The 13,504-nt window shown below is 38.2% G+C and overlaps 1 protein-coding gene across 3 annotated transcripts in view; it reads left to right on the top strand.

The window, feature by feature from the left end:
* Positions 1-13,504, top strand: part of LOC133535495 (histone deacetylase 7-like) — a 184,088-nt gene that overhangs the window by 56,181 nt on the left and 114,403 nt on the right. For 2 of the 3 annotated variants that reach the window (XM_061875381.1, XM_061875379.1), the window contains exon 1: positions 5,037-5,312. The exons of the other annotated variant lie outside the window; for it this stretch is intronic. The gene's annotated coding sequence lies outside the window, so the exon portion shown is untranslated. Of the gene's footprint in view, positions 1-5,036; positions 5,313-13,504 lie in introns of those variants that run through there. 3 annotated transcript variants of the gene reach the window in all.

Here is a 13,504-nt window from a genome sequence, read left to right as displayed (position 1 = left end):
ATGTATGTATATATGTATATAAAGGTATATACAGTATAGGTATATATGTATGTATATATGTATATAAAGGTATATACAGTACAGGTATATATGTATGTATATATGTATATAAAGGTATATACAGTACAGGTATATATGTAAGTATATATGTATATAAAGGTATATACAGTACAGGCGTAATATGATCAAACTTTCTTGTTCTTGTCAAAAGTCTAGCAGCCGCATTTTGTACCAACTATAATCTTTTAATGCTAGACATGGGGAGACCCGAAAATAATACGTTACAGTAATCGAGACGAGACGTAACAAACGCACGGATAATGATCTCAGCGTCTTTAGTGTACAGAACGGAGCGAATTTTAGCGATATTACGGAGATGAAAGAAGGCCGTTTTAGTAACGCTTTTAATGTGTGCCTCAAAGGAAAGAGTTGGGTCAAAGATAACACCCAGATTATTTACCGTGTTGCCTTGTTTAATTGTTTGGTTGTCAAATGTTAGAGTTGTATCATTAAATAGAGGTCGGTGTCTAGCAGGACCGATAATCAGCATTTCCGTTTTTTTGGCGTTGAGTTGCAAAAAGTTAGCGGACATCCTAAGAACATTACTGTCGTATTGAGTCCAAAACTGACGTTTGTGTTTGCTGTGTATTATTTCCCATGAATGTTCACAGCAGTTCCAAACAAGATGTCGTGTAGGTTTGCAGGCATAAGGATTCGTGTACAATTACTGTAATCGAATTTCAAGAATAAAAGAGGTGGCAGCAAATCCTCAGCATTGAGTTTGTGTCCCTGATTCATTTCCCCTGGCCTGAAATGCAATTGCCGGTGAGAAATGAGCAACCTTGTGCAAATAATCATGCTAAATGCTGCGCACAAATAACAGTGGAGCCAACAAAGTTTGTCTGGAAAAGTCTCCCCGCTCAATAAAGGTCTGACAAATAGCAGGACTACTCAAAATAAAAGTACTTTCTTATTCAGGTCAACAAAGCACTAATTGGTGAATATTGAGCAAGTCATTGAGCAAGTAGTGTGACTACTTTAGAGGCAGCAAGTCTCCGCCTCCCTGCGAGTTGCAGCTTTCCATTCTTTTAGTCATCGAATAATCGATCGATTAGTTTGTCCAGTTAGTAGAGTAATCGGTAAAACTTTAAAGCCTCAATGCGTATTTTAGGGAAATTGTTAATATTTTTCTGCTCAATTTTCTCCTGTTTTTCCAATGAATGAAAGCTTTTACATTGAAGTGAAATATATTTATATAGCACTTTTTCTCTAGTGACCCAAAGCGCTTTACATGGTGAAAGACATTATTTATATCTTTGAGCTACATTAGTCACCGGGAGCAGGCGGGTAGAGTGCCTTGCCCAAGGACAGAAAGGCCGTGACTAGGATGGCGGGGATCGGACCTGGAACCCTCAAGTTGCTAGCACGGCCGCCCTACTGAGCCACGCCGCTATTTAAATAGAAGTTTTACCATGTGTGCATTAAAATAATAGTAGTGAAAAAACTCTGTTCGCTGCCACAAAGCACCCGCGCACCACCGCTCTCATGTACGCTCAATTGCAGAAGCCATGCGGAAGTAAAGTTCTGGGCACATTTTTATTGGATACAGTCATTAAACGACTAAACGAGGCAACATAATAAAAATCTAAGCTTTTTTTCTAATCCAATTACCTCTAAAGGTTTAGTGGCCACATGCGTGGACAGCACCTTTTAGCTCTTATTTCTAAAATGGTGTACACTACTGAATTGGGGTCTTATGGCCGCTTACGTGGACACTTATACTGCCATCTGGTGGTGGTAAGCTACATCTGTCTTAACAACTGCCCTGGGGTAGACTGACGGAAGCGTGGCTGCCAGTTTGCACCTACGGCCCCTCCGACCACCACCAATCATTCATTCATCAGTGTGAGCGGCACCGGGGGCAAAGGGTGAAGTGTCTTGCCCAAGGACACAACGGCAGCGATTTTTGGATGTCAATAGGTGGGAAACGAACTTGCAACCCTCAGGTTTCTGGCCGGCCGTTCTACCCACTACGCCAATGTCCCTTGGCAAGTTTAACTGCAATAAGGCGCTTTTGGTAGCCATCCACAAGCTTCTGCTTACATTTTTCATCACAAAATTGCTGCAGTTCAGCTAAATGTGTTTCTGACATGGACTTGTTTCTTCAGCATTGTCCACACCTTTAAGTCAGGACTTTTGGGAAGGTCATTCTAAAACCTTCATTCTAGCCTGATTTAGCCATTTCCTTTACCACTTTTGACCTCTGTTTGGGGTCATTGTCCTGTTGGAACAGCCAACTGCGCCCAAGACCCAACCTCTGGGCTGATGATTTTAGCTTGTCCTGAAGAATTTGGAGGTAGTCCTCCTTTTTCATTGTCCCATTTAAAGCAGCAGTTCCATTGGCAGCAAAACAGGCCCAGGGCATAATACTACCACCACCATGCTTGACGGTAGGCATGGTGTTCCTGGGGTTAAAGGCCTCAACTCATATTTCTGGTTATTGTGGCCAAACAGCTCCATTTTTGTTTCATCTGACCACAGAACTTTCCTCTAGGAGGTCTTATCTTTGTCCATGTGATGTCAGATGAAACAAAATTGTAAAGTGCATAAAAAGGAGTATGTAACCCGGACAAGCAAAAAGCGAGCACTTTCATGTGGTATTGGACAGCAAGGAGGAAAACTTGGTGACAAAGTCAAAGGAACTCAGCACAGATGTGAAAAAACGTATAATTGACAAGTCAGGAAAGTCACTTGGAACCATTTCAAAGCAGCTTGATGTCCCAAGAGCAACTGTGCAGGCAATAGTTTGTAAGTATAAAGTGCATGGCACAGTTTTGTCACTGCCACGATCCGGAAGAAAACGCCAGCTATCACCTGTTGCTGAGAGAAAATTGGTCAGGATGATCAAGAGTCAGGCAAGAAGCAGCAAAAATGAATGAATTGGAAGCTGCTGGAACACAGGTGTCAGTGTCCACAGTCAAGCATCGCCATGGACTGAGAGGCTACTATGCAAGAAGGAAGACCTTCCTCCAGAAGCCACACCTTAAGGCTCCTTTAAAGTTTGCTGCTGATCACATGGACAAAGATAAGACCTTCTGGAGGAAAGTTCTGTGGTCAGATGAAACAAAAATTGGAGCTGTTCGGCCACAAAACCAAGCAATATGAGCTGAGTTCTTTAATCCCAGGAACACCATTCCTACCATCAAACATGGTGGTGGTAGTATGCTCTGGGCCTGTTTTGCTGCCAATGGAACTGCTGCTTTAAATGGGACAATGAAAAAGGAGGACTACTTCCAAATTGTTCAGGACAAGCTAAAATCATCAGCCCGGAGGTTGGGTCTTGGGGGCAGTTGGCTGTTCCAACAGGACCAGGATGTCAAAAGTGGTAAAGGAAATGGCTGAATCAGGCTAGAATGAAGGTTTTAGAATGGCCTGACTTAAAGGTGTGGACAATGTTGAAGAAACAAGTCCATGTCAGAAACACATTTAGCTGAACTGCAGCAATTTTGTGGTAAAAAAAAAAAAATGTAAGCAAAAGCTTGTGGATGGCTACCAAAAGCGCCTTATCGCAGGGAAACCTGCCAAGGGACATGTCAGCAAATATTAACATCGCTGTACGTATACTTTTGATTGCTCACATTTCCTGTAGAGCCGTAATAAATTCATAAGTCTCGTCTCGATTAAGTCTCGCCTCGATTACTGTAACGTATTATTTCCGGGTCTCCCCATGTCTAGCATTAAAAGATTACAGTTGGTACAAAATGCGGCTGCTAGACTTTTGACAAGAACAAGAAAGTTTGATCACATTACGCCTGTACTGTATATACCTTTATATACATACATACATACATATATACCTGTACTGTATATACCTTTATATACATATATACATACATATATACCTGTACTGGCTCACCAGCACTGGCTTCCTGTGCACTTAAGATGTGACTTTAAGGTTTTACTACTTACGTATAAAATACTACACGGTCTAGCTCCATCCTATCTTGCCGATTGTATTGTACCATATGTCCCGGCAAGAAATCTGCGTTCAAAGGACTCCGGCTTATTAGTGATTCCCAAAGCCCAAAAAAAGTCTGCGGGCTATAGAGCTTTTTCATTTCGGGCTCCAGTACTCTGGAATGCCCTCCCGGTAACAGTTCGAGATGCCACCTCAGTAGAAGCATTTAAGTCTCACCTTAAAACTCATTTGTATACTCTAGCCTTTAAATAGACTCCCTTTTTAGACCAGTTGATCTGCCTTTTCTTTTCTTTTTCTTCTATGTCCCACTCTCCTTTGTGGAGGGAGTCCGGTCCGATCCGGTGGCCATGTACTGCTCGCCTGTGTATCGGCTGGGGACATCTCTGCGCTGCTGATCCGCCTCCGCTTGGGATGGTTTCCTGCTGGCTCCGCCGTGAACGGGACCCTCGCTGCTGTGTTGGATCCGCTTTGGACTGGACTCTCGCTGCTGTGTTGGATCCATTATGGATTGAACTTTCACAGTATCATGTTAGACCCGCTCGACATCCATTGCTTTCCTCCTCTCCAAGGTTCTCATAGTCATCATTGTCACCGACGTCCCACTGGGTGTGAGTTTTTCCTTGCCCTTATGTGGGCCTACCGAGGATGTCGTGGTGGTTTGTGCAGCCCTTTGAGACACTAGTGATTTAGGGCTATATAAGTAAACATTGATTGATTGATTGATAAAAGAACCAAACTTTTTTCAATGTTTTTGTGAGCAACAAAATGATATCCTTTACAAGTGGATGCACACTTTTGACCACAATTATTCGATTGTTTTTCTCATTAATCACAGGACTGGTGTATTTTTGAGCCCTAATATAGTATTTAGTGAATATTACTGTGAACAACTCTTAAGTCAGCTACCAAAGCAACACTTCCTGCTATTGTCTCTCAAACGCAAACACACTCTGTTACCACACACACACACACACACACACACACACACACACACACACACACACACACACACACACACACACACTTTGGTGTGGCGTCTGCAACGGGAGGTTGACACGTCAGGGCAACTCTGTGTGTGTGTGTGTGTGTGTGTGTGTGTGTGTGTGTGTGGTGTGTGTGTGTGTGTGGTGTGTGTGTGTGTGTGTGTGATAGCCAGCAAGCTGAAGGGAGTGATTGGGGGAGAGAGAGAGAGAGAGAGAGAAGGGAAGTGTCAGACGTGGACATTGCGGAGGCAGCAGTGAGTGTGTGTGTGTGCACTTCAGCAACAACACACCCCTGGATCTCCCACGACCACGCGGACTTTACCGGACTGCGCACCGCGAGCTCACAACTGGTAGGAACTATTCTGCCCGGCTGCAAACTTCTGCACCAGTGAGAATTGTAGATGCAGGGAGTGTGATGGCGCTCGCTGATAAGTTGTCACCGGGAGACTTTTTCTAGAAGTCTTGCTGCTCCGCATGAAGTAGGAGGAACTTTGATGATAAAGGCTCGTTGTTGTTTGTTTGCCTTTGGAAGTGCTGTCCCTCAGGACGGGTACGGGTAAAGGGGGGGTGGGGGGGGGGGGTTGGAAACAGACCCACCCGCAGAAGTTTGTGAACAATGAGAAGCAGATCATTAAAGGTATGCAGGAGGTCAACATAAACAGGTCAAACATGGCGGCCGGAGGCTGCTTTTGCAAACAGGATGGAGTTCTCCTAAAGAATATATCTCTCCTCCGCCAGCTGTCCTTCTAACACAGGGGTGCCCGCACTTTTTCTGCAGGCGAGCTACTTTTCAATTGACCAACTCGAGGGGATCTACCTCATTTATATTTATTTATTTATGAAAGAGGCATTTTTGTAAACAAGTTAAATGTGTTTAATGATAATACAAGCATGTGTAACACATATAGATGTCTTTCTTTCACGAAGACAAGAATATAAGTTGGTGTATTACCTGATTCTGATGACTTGCATTGATTGGAATCAGACAGTAATGATGATAACGCCCACATTTTCAAATGGAGGAGAAAAAAAGTTGTCCTTTCTGTACAATACCACATGAAAGTGGTTGGTTTTTGGCATTTAATTCATCCAGCTTCCATACACTTTACAAGAAAAACATTGGCGGCAAATTCCGTAGCTTGCTTGACATTCACGGCACCCGAGGGTCTTGTGAGATGACGCTGGCTGCTGCCAGTTCATTATTATGAAAAAATGACAGAGAGGAAGGCAAGAAACACTTTTTATTTCAACAGACTTTCGCGCCGTCCCTTCCGTCAAAACTCTAAAGGCCGACTGCACATTTCCTATCCTCACAATAAAAGCCCTGCTTCATGCTGCCTGCGCTAACAAAATAAGAGTCTCGGAAAGCTGGCGTGCACAAGCGATCCCTCAGAAAGCTGGCGTGCACATCACTTGTAAAAAAAAAAGGCAGCTCAGTTGGCAGAATTTTACTGTAAAATTTAATTAATTTTTTTTACTGGACATAAAAATAAATAGCAATTTTACGCTAAAATGTTGGCACCTGAGCTTCCAGTTTGTTTGTTTTTTTGGGGGTGCGGGGGGATCGCTCGTGCACGCCAGTTTTCCGAGACTCTGTATTTAGTTAGCGCAGGCAGCATGAAGCAGGGCTTTTATTGTGAAGATAGGAAATGTGCAGTCGGCCTTTAGAGTTTTGACGGAAGGTACGGCGCGAGAGTCTGTTGAAATAAAAAGTGTTTCTCGCCTTCCTCTCGGTCATATTTTCATAATAATGATCTTGCAGCAGCCAGCGTCATCTCACAAGACCCTCCGGTACCGTGAATGTCATTTTAAGTGACGTCTTGGTGAAGATTGATGATCAGTAATTTTTAGGTCTATTTTTTTTAAAAGCCTGGCTGGAGATCGACTGACACACCCCCCGCGGTCGACTGGTAGCTCGCGATCGACGTAATGGGCACTCCTGTTCTAAATCCTGACAAAGTTCACATCTTTGCGTATACAATAGTATCAATAGCAGAGGTGTCATAGTCGTCTCCACCGAGGGCCACATGGCAGTTATGTTGGGCCCCAGAGGGCCCCTTCTAACAGTTATTACAAAAATATATATTTTTATTAAGAGCTGGACGAAGTGGCTATTGAGAGGGAAGTCTGGGCTTCCCTGCTTAGGCTGCGGCCCCCGCGACCCGACCTTAGGTAAGAAAATGGATGGAACTAAAATGTACAAAAAAAATATTTTAAGTTGCAATAATTTCACCTTAAAATGTACTGTATGTTACTGTAAATGGAAAAACAGTACTGCTATTTTTATAGTTAAAAAAAAGGCAGCTCAGTTGCCAAAATTTTACTGTAAAACTGACATTTGTTTTTTTACTGCAAATAAAAAGAAATTGCAATTTTACTTTAAAATTTTGGCTCCTGAGCTGCCAGTTTTTATTTATTTTTTAATCATAAAAATAGCGGTACTATTTTTCCATTTACAGTAATATACACAACATTTTGATGTGACATTATTGCAACGTACAATATTTTTTCGCATTTTATTTTTGAATAAAACTAAAAAAAGGCAGCTCAGTTGCCAGAATTTTACTGTAAAAATGTTTTTTTTCTTACTGTAAATAACAAATTGCAATTTTACATTAAAATTTTGGCACCTTCGCTAACAGGTTTTTTTTGTTTTTTGTTTTTTTCACCGTAAAAACAGCAGTACTATTTTTCCATTTACAGTAATATACACTACATTTTGAGGTGACATTATTGCAACCTACAATGTTTTTTGCATTTTAGTTTTTAAAATAAAAAAAAGCAGCTCAGTTGGCAGAATTTTACTGTAAAATGTAATTATTTTTTTTTACTGGAAATAAAAATAAGTTCTAATTTTACGCTAAAATGTTGGCACCTGAGCTTCCAGTTTTTTTTGGGGGGGGGGTGGGGGGAGTTTAACCATAAAAACAGCAGTACCATTTTTCCATTTACAGTAATACACACTACATTTTGAGGTGAAATTGTTGCAACCTACAATATTTTTTTTACATTTTAGTCTTTAAATAAAACTAAAAAAAAAGCTCAGTTGCCAGAATTTTACTGTAAAATGTAAATTGTTTTTGTATTACTGTAAATAATAGTACATTGCAATTTTACTGTAAAAATTTAAGGCACCTGAGCTGCCAGGTTTTTTTTTCTCACCATAAAAACAGCAATACTGTTTTTCCATTTACAGTAATACGTATACACTACATTTTGAGGTGAAATTATTGCAACCTATAATAGTTTTTTTACAATTTAGTTTTTAAATAAAACTAAAAAAAAAGGCAGCTCCGTTGCCAGAATTTTACCGTAACATTTACATTAGTTTTTTTAATGTAAATAAAAATAAATATCAATTTTACTGTCCAATTTGGGCACCTGAGCGCCAGTTTTTTTTTCTTTGCCATAAAAAAAGCAGTACTTTTTTTTTTCCATTTTCTGTAATATACACTACATTTTGTGGTGAAATTATTGCAACCTACAATATTTTTTTTACATTTTAGTTTTTAAAAAACAAACAAAAAAAAGGCAGCTCAGTTGCCAGAATTTTACTGTAAAATGTACAGTTTTTTTTTTACTGTAAATAAAAAATTGCAATTAATTTTATAGTAAAATTTTGGCACCTGAGCTGCCAGTTTTTTTGTTTTTTTCTTTATCATAAAAACAGCAGTACTATTTTTCCATTTACAGTAATACGTATACACTACATTTTGAGGTGAAATTATTGCAACCTATAATATTGTTTTTTTAACAATTTAGTTTTTAAATAAAACTAAAAAAAGGCAGCTCCGTTGCCAGAATTTTACTGTAACATTTACATTAGTTTTTTTAATGTAAATAAAAATAAATATCAATTTTACTGTACAATTTGGGCACCTGAATGCCAGTTTTTTTTTTCTTTGCCATAAAAAAAGCAGTACTTTTTTTTTCCATTTTCTGTAATATACACTACATTTTGTGGATAAATTATTGCAACCTACAATATTTTTTTACATTTTAGTTTTTAAAAAACAAACAAAAAAAAGGCAGCTCAGTTGCCAGAATTTTACTGTAAAATGTACTTTTTTTTTTTACTGTAAATAAAAAATTGCAATTAATTTTATAGTACAATTTTGGCACCTGAGCTGCCCGTTTTTTTGTTTTTTTCTTTACCATAAAAACAGCAGTACTATTTTTCCATTTACAGTAACATACATTACATTTTGTGGTGAAATTATTGTGACCTATAATCGTGTTTTTTTTACATTTTAGTTTTTAAATAAAACTAAAAAAAAAAGGCAGCTCCGTTGCCAGAATTTTACTGTAACATTTACATTAGTTTTTTTTACTGTAAATAAAAATAAATATCAATTTTACTGTACAATTTGGGCACCTGCGTGCCAGTTTTTTTTTCTTTGCCATAAAAAAAGCAGTACTTTTTTTCCATTTTCAGTAATATACACTACATTTTGTGGTGAAATTATTGCAACCTACAATATTTTTTTACATTTTAGTTTTTAAATAAAACGAAAAAAAGGCAGCTGAGTTGCCAGAATTTTACTGTAAAATGTACAGTTTTTTTTACTGTGAATAATAAATTGCAATTAATTTTATAGTAAAATTTTGGCACCTGAGCTGCCCGTTTTTTTTTTTTTTTCTTTACCATAAAAACAGCAGTACTATTTTTCCATTTACAGTAATACGTATACACTACATTTTGAGGTGAAATTATTGCAACCTATATTATTGTTTTTTTACAATTTAGTTTTTAAATAAAACTAAAAAAAAAAGGCAGCTCCGTTGCCAGAATTTTACTGTAACATTTACATTAGTTTTTTTTTACTGTAAATAAAAATAAATATCAATTTTACTGTACAATTTGGACACCTGAGCGCCAGTTTTTTTTTCTTTGCCATAAAAAAAGCAGTACTTTTTTTCCATTTACAGTAATATACACTACATTTTATGGTAAAATTAATGCAACCTACAATATTTTTTTTACATTTTAGTTTTTAAATAAAAAAAAAAATGGCAGCTCAGTTGCCAGAATTTTACTGTAAAATGTACAGTTTTTTTACTGTAAATAATAAATTGCAATTAATTTTATAGTAAAATTTTGGCACCTGAGCTGCTCGTTTTTTTTTTTTCTTTACCATAAAAACAGCAGTACTATTTTTCCGTTTACAGTAACATACATTACATTTTGTGGTGAAATTATTGCAACCTACAATATTTTTTTTACATTTAATTTTTAAATAAGTGAAGTGAATTATATTTATATAGCGCTTTTCTCAAGTGACTCAAAGCGCTTTACATAGTGAAACCCAATAAATAAAACAAAAAAAAAGGGCAGCTGTTTCCAGAATTTTACTGTAAAATTTGCATTGTTTTTTTTACTGTAGATAAAAATAAATGGCAATTTTACACAAATTTGGCACCTGAGCTGCCAGTTTGTATTTATTTTTTAACCATAAAAACAGCAGTGCTAATTTTCCATTTACAGTAACATACATTACAATTTGAGGTGAAATTATTGCAACCTACAATAAATTTTTTTACATTTTAGTTTTTAAATAAAACTAAAAAAAAGGCAGCTCAGTGGCCAGAATTTTACTGTAAAATTTACATTTGTTTTTTACTGTAAATAAAAAAAAGCAAATTTACAGTACATTTTTGGCATGGCACCTGAGCTGCCAGTTTTTATTTGCTGAAACAGCACCGCAATTTATTACAGTTAAAATTAAGTATTGTTTTTGTTAATTTAGAGAAAAATGCTGTAAAAAGTAAAGAAAATTTCACAATTTGACCATGAAATCTATTGCTACTTTTACATCGCACACTTTGATGGTTAGCCTGACTTGAAATCTCTATTATTAGTATTTATTTATGTTTAAAAAATGGTTTGAACGTGTGATAATATATTTTTGCATAATTAAACAACCTCTAAAGATTTAGTGGCCACATGCGTGGACAGCACCTTTTAGCTCTTATTTACAAAATGGTGTACACTACTGAATTGGGGTCTTATGGCCACTTATGTGGACACTTCAATCAATCAATGTTTATTTATATAGCCCTAAATCACAAATGTCTCAAAGGACTGCACAAACCATTACGACTACGACATCCTCGGAAGAACCCACAATATATACTGCCATCTGGTGGTGTCATAAGAGTATAACATATAATGTAATTTGGGGGAAAAAAAAGTGTAAAAATAGGAATTAGCATGTCACTACACATGAAGTACACATTTGTGTACTTCTGGACTAAGTACATCATATCAAAATATGATTCTTAGTTTTTATTCTAATTAGGGTCCAATGAGCCCAAATAGCAAAGACAAATAAAAAAAGCATCTAAACAAAAAGTTTGGGCCTTAAGAGGTTAAATATTCATCACATTTGATACTTTCAATAATAAAATATATATGACCTGTAACATGTGTATACAAAATTACGTAAAAAAAATTGGATAAATGGTGAACATATACACAGTATACATGTCAGGTCATATATACAAAAGTAATAACTTCTGTGACACTCAAAAGTGCAGATTTCAACCATTGAAATACTTTCCATAGTTCAAGACTTAGTCATTTAAAAACAAGACTGCACATCATCATGGCAAATACACTTTTCATGTTAAAGGTCTAACATAATTATATGTAGAATGTCCGGCTGGCCCTATTTTGCCCCGGTCTGGTCTAGTCTGTATTTCATGGCGATAAATCATGAAGTTGGCAGGTTTGTCTAGTTTGCAGAGGTCAATGGGGCGGCAGGTTAAGAGCCCCCCTAGTCAGCTGGAAGTGGCCCTCAGGGACATAACTCCACGGACTCACTACAACTTGATGAATGCAAGCAAGGTGGCTGAAGGGTAAAAAGAAGTTGGTTTCAGTTTGAAAAGGTAAACGTTGACAAACATGTCCCTGATTACCCTGTCAAGAACTGGACTGGTGGACCAATGACCCTGAGAAGGAGGGATTAAGATTTGATTCATGGTGAAGTCAGTATGAAAAGATGCTGTTAGATGTATGGTGTAGTCCAGGGGTGCCCACACTTTTTCTGCAGGCGAGCTACTTTTCAATTGACCAACTCGAGGGGATCTACCTCATTTATATATATCATTTATATTTATTTATTTATGAAAGAGACATTTTTGTAAACAAGTTAAATGTGTTTAATGATAATACAAGCATGTGTAACACATATAGATGTCTTTCTTTCACAAAGACAAGAATATAAGTTGGTGTATTACCTGATTCTGATGACTTGCATTGATTGGAATTAGACAGTAATGATGATAACGCCCACATTTTCAAATGGAGGAGAAAAAAAGTTGTCCTTTCTGTACAATACCACATGAAAGTGGTTGGTTTTTGGCATCTAATTCATCCAGCTTCCATACACTTTACAAGAAAAACATTGGCGGCAAATTCCGTAGCTTGCTTGATTGACATTCACGGCACCCGAGGGTCTTGTGAGATGACGCTGGCTGCTGCCAGTTCATTATTATGAAAAAATGACAGAGAGGAAGGCAAGAAACACTTTTTATTTCAACAGACTTTCGCGCCGTCCCTTCCGTCAAAACTCTAAAGGCCGACTGCACATGTCCTATCTTCACAATAAAAGCCCTGCTTCATGCTGCCTGCGCTAACAAAATAAGAGTCTCGGAAAGCTGTCGTGCACAAGTGATGTGCACGACAGCTTTCTGAGGGATCGCTTGTGCACGCCAGTTTTCCGAGACTCTGTATTTAGTTAGCGCAGGCAGCATGAAGCAGGGCTTTTATTGTGAAGATAGGAAATATGCAGTCGGCCTTTAGAGTTTTGACGGAAGGTACGGCGCGAGAGTCTGTTGAAATAAAAAGTGTTTCTCGCCTTCCTCTCGGTCATATTTTCATAATAATGATCTTGCAGCAGCCAGCGTCATCTCACAAGACCCTCCGGTACCGTGAATGTCATTTAAGTGACGTCTTGGTGAAGATTGATGATCACTAATTTTTAGGTCTATTTTTTTTAAAAGCCTGGCTGGAGATCGACTGACACACCCCCCGCGGTCGACTGGTAGCTCGCGATCGACGTAATGGGCACCCCTGATGTAGTCGGTATGAGCGGATTCATACTTATTAGAGTAGCACTCTTGAGATACAGTCTGCTGTGCTGTGGGAGATGATCTAATTTCACCTATTTGGGGTAAAAATAGTTTTTGCAAAGCAGTAATTATAGTCTGCAAATGATGTGTTGTTGTTGAGTGTCGGCAGAGTAACCGTGTAATACTCTTCCATATCAGTAGGTGGCAGCCGCTAGCTAATTGCTTTGTAGATGTGGGAAACAGCGGGAGGCAGGGTGCAGGTAAAAAGGTGTCTAATGCTTCAACCAAAATAAAAAAAAAAGGTGAGTGCCCCTAAGAAAAGGCATTGAAGCTTAGGGAAGGCTATGCAGAACCAAACTGAAACTGAACTGGCTACAAAGTCAACAAAAACAGAATGCTGGACGACAGCAAAGACTTACTGTGGAGCAAAGACAATGTACATCCGAACATGACATGACAATCTACAATG

The sequence above is a fragment of the Nerophis ophidion genome, linkage group LG16 (genome assembly GCF_033978795.1).
Source record: "Nerophis ophidion isolate RoL-2023_Sa linkage group LG16, RoL_Noph_v1.0, whole genome shotgun sequence".
NCBI lineage: Eukaryota > Metazoa > Chordata > Actinopteri > Syngnathiformes > Syngnathidae > Nerophis > Nerophis ophidion.
The sequence above is the reverse complement of the archived record's forward strand: the minus strand, read 5'-3'. Positions and strand labels throughout refer to the sequence as shown.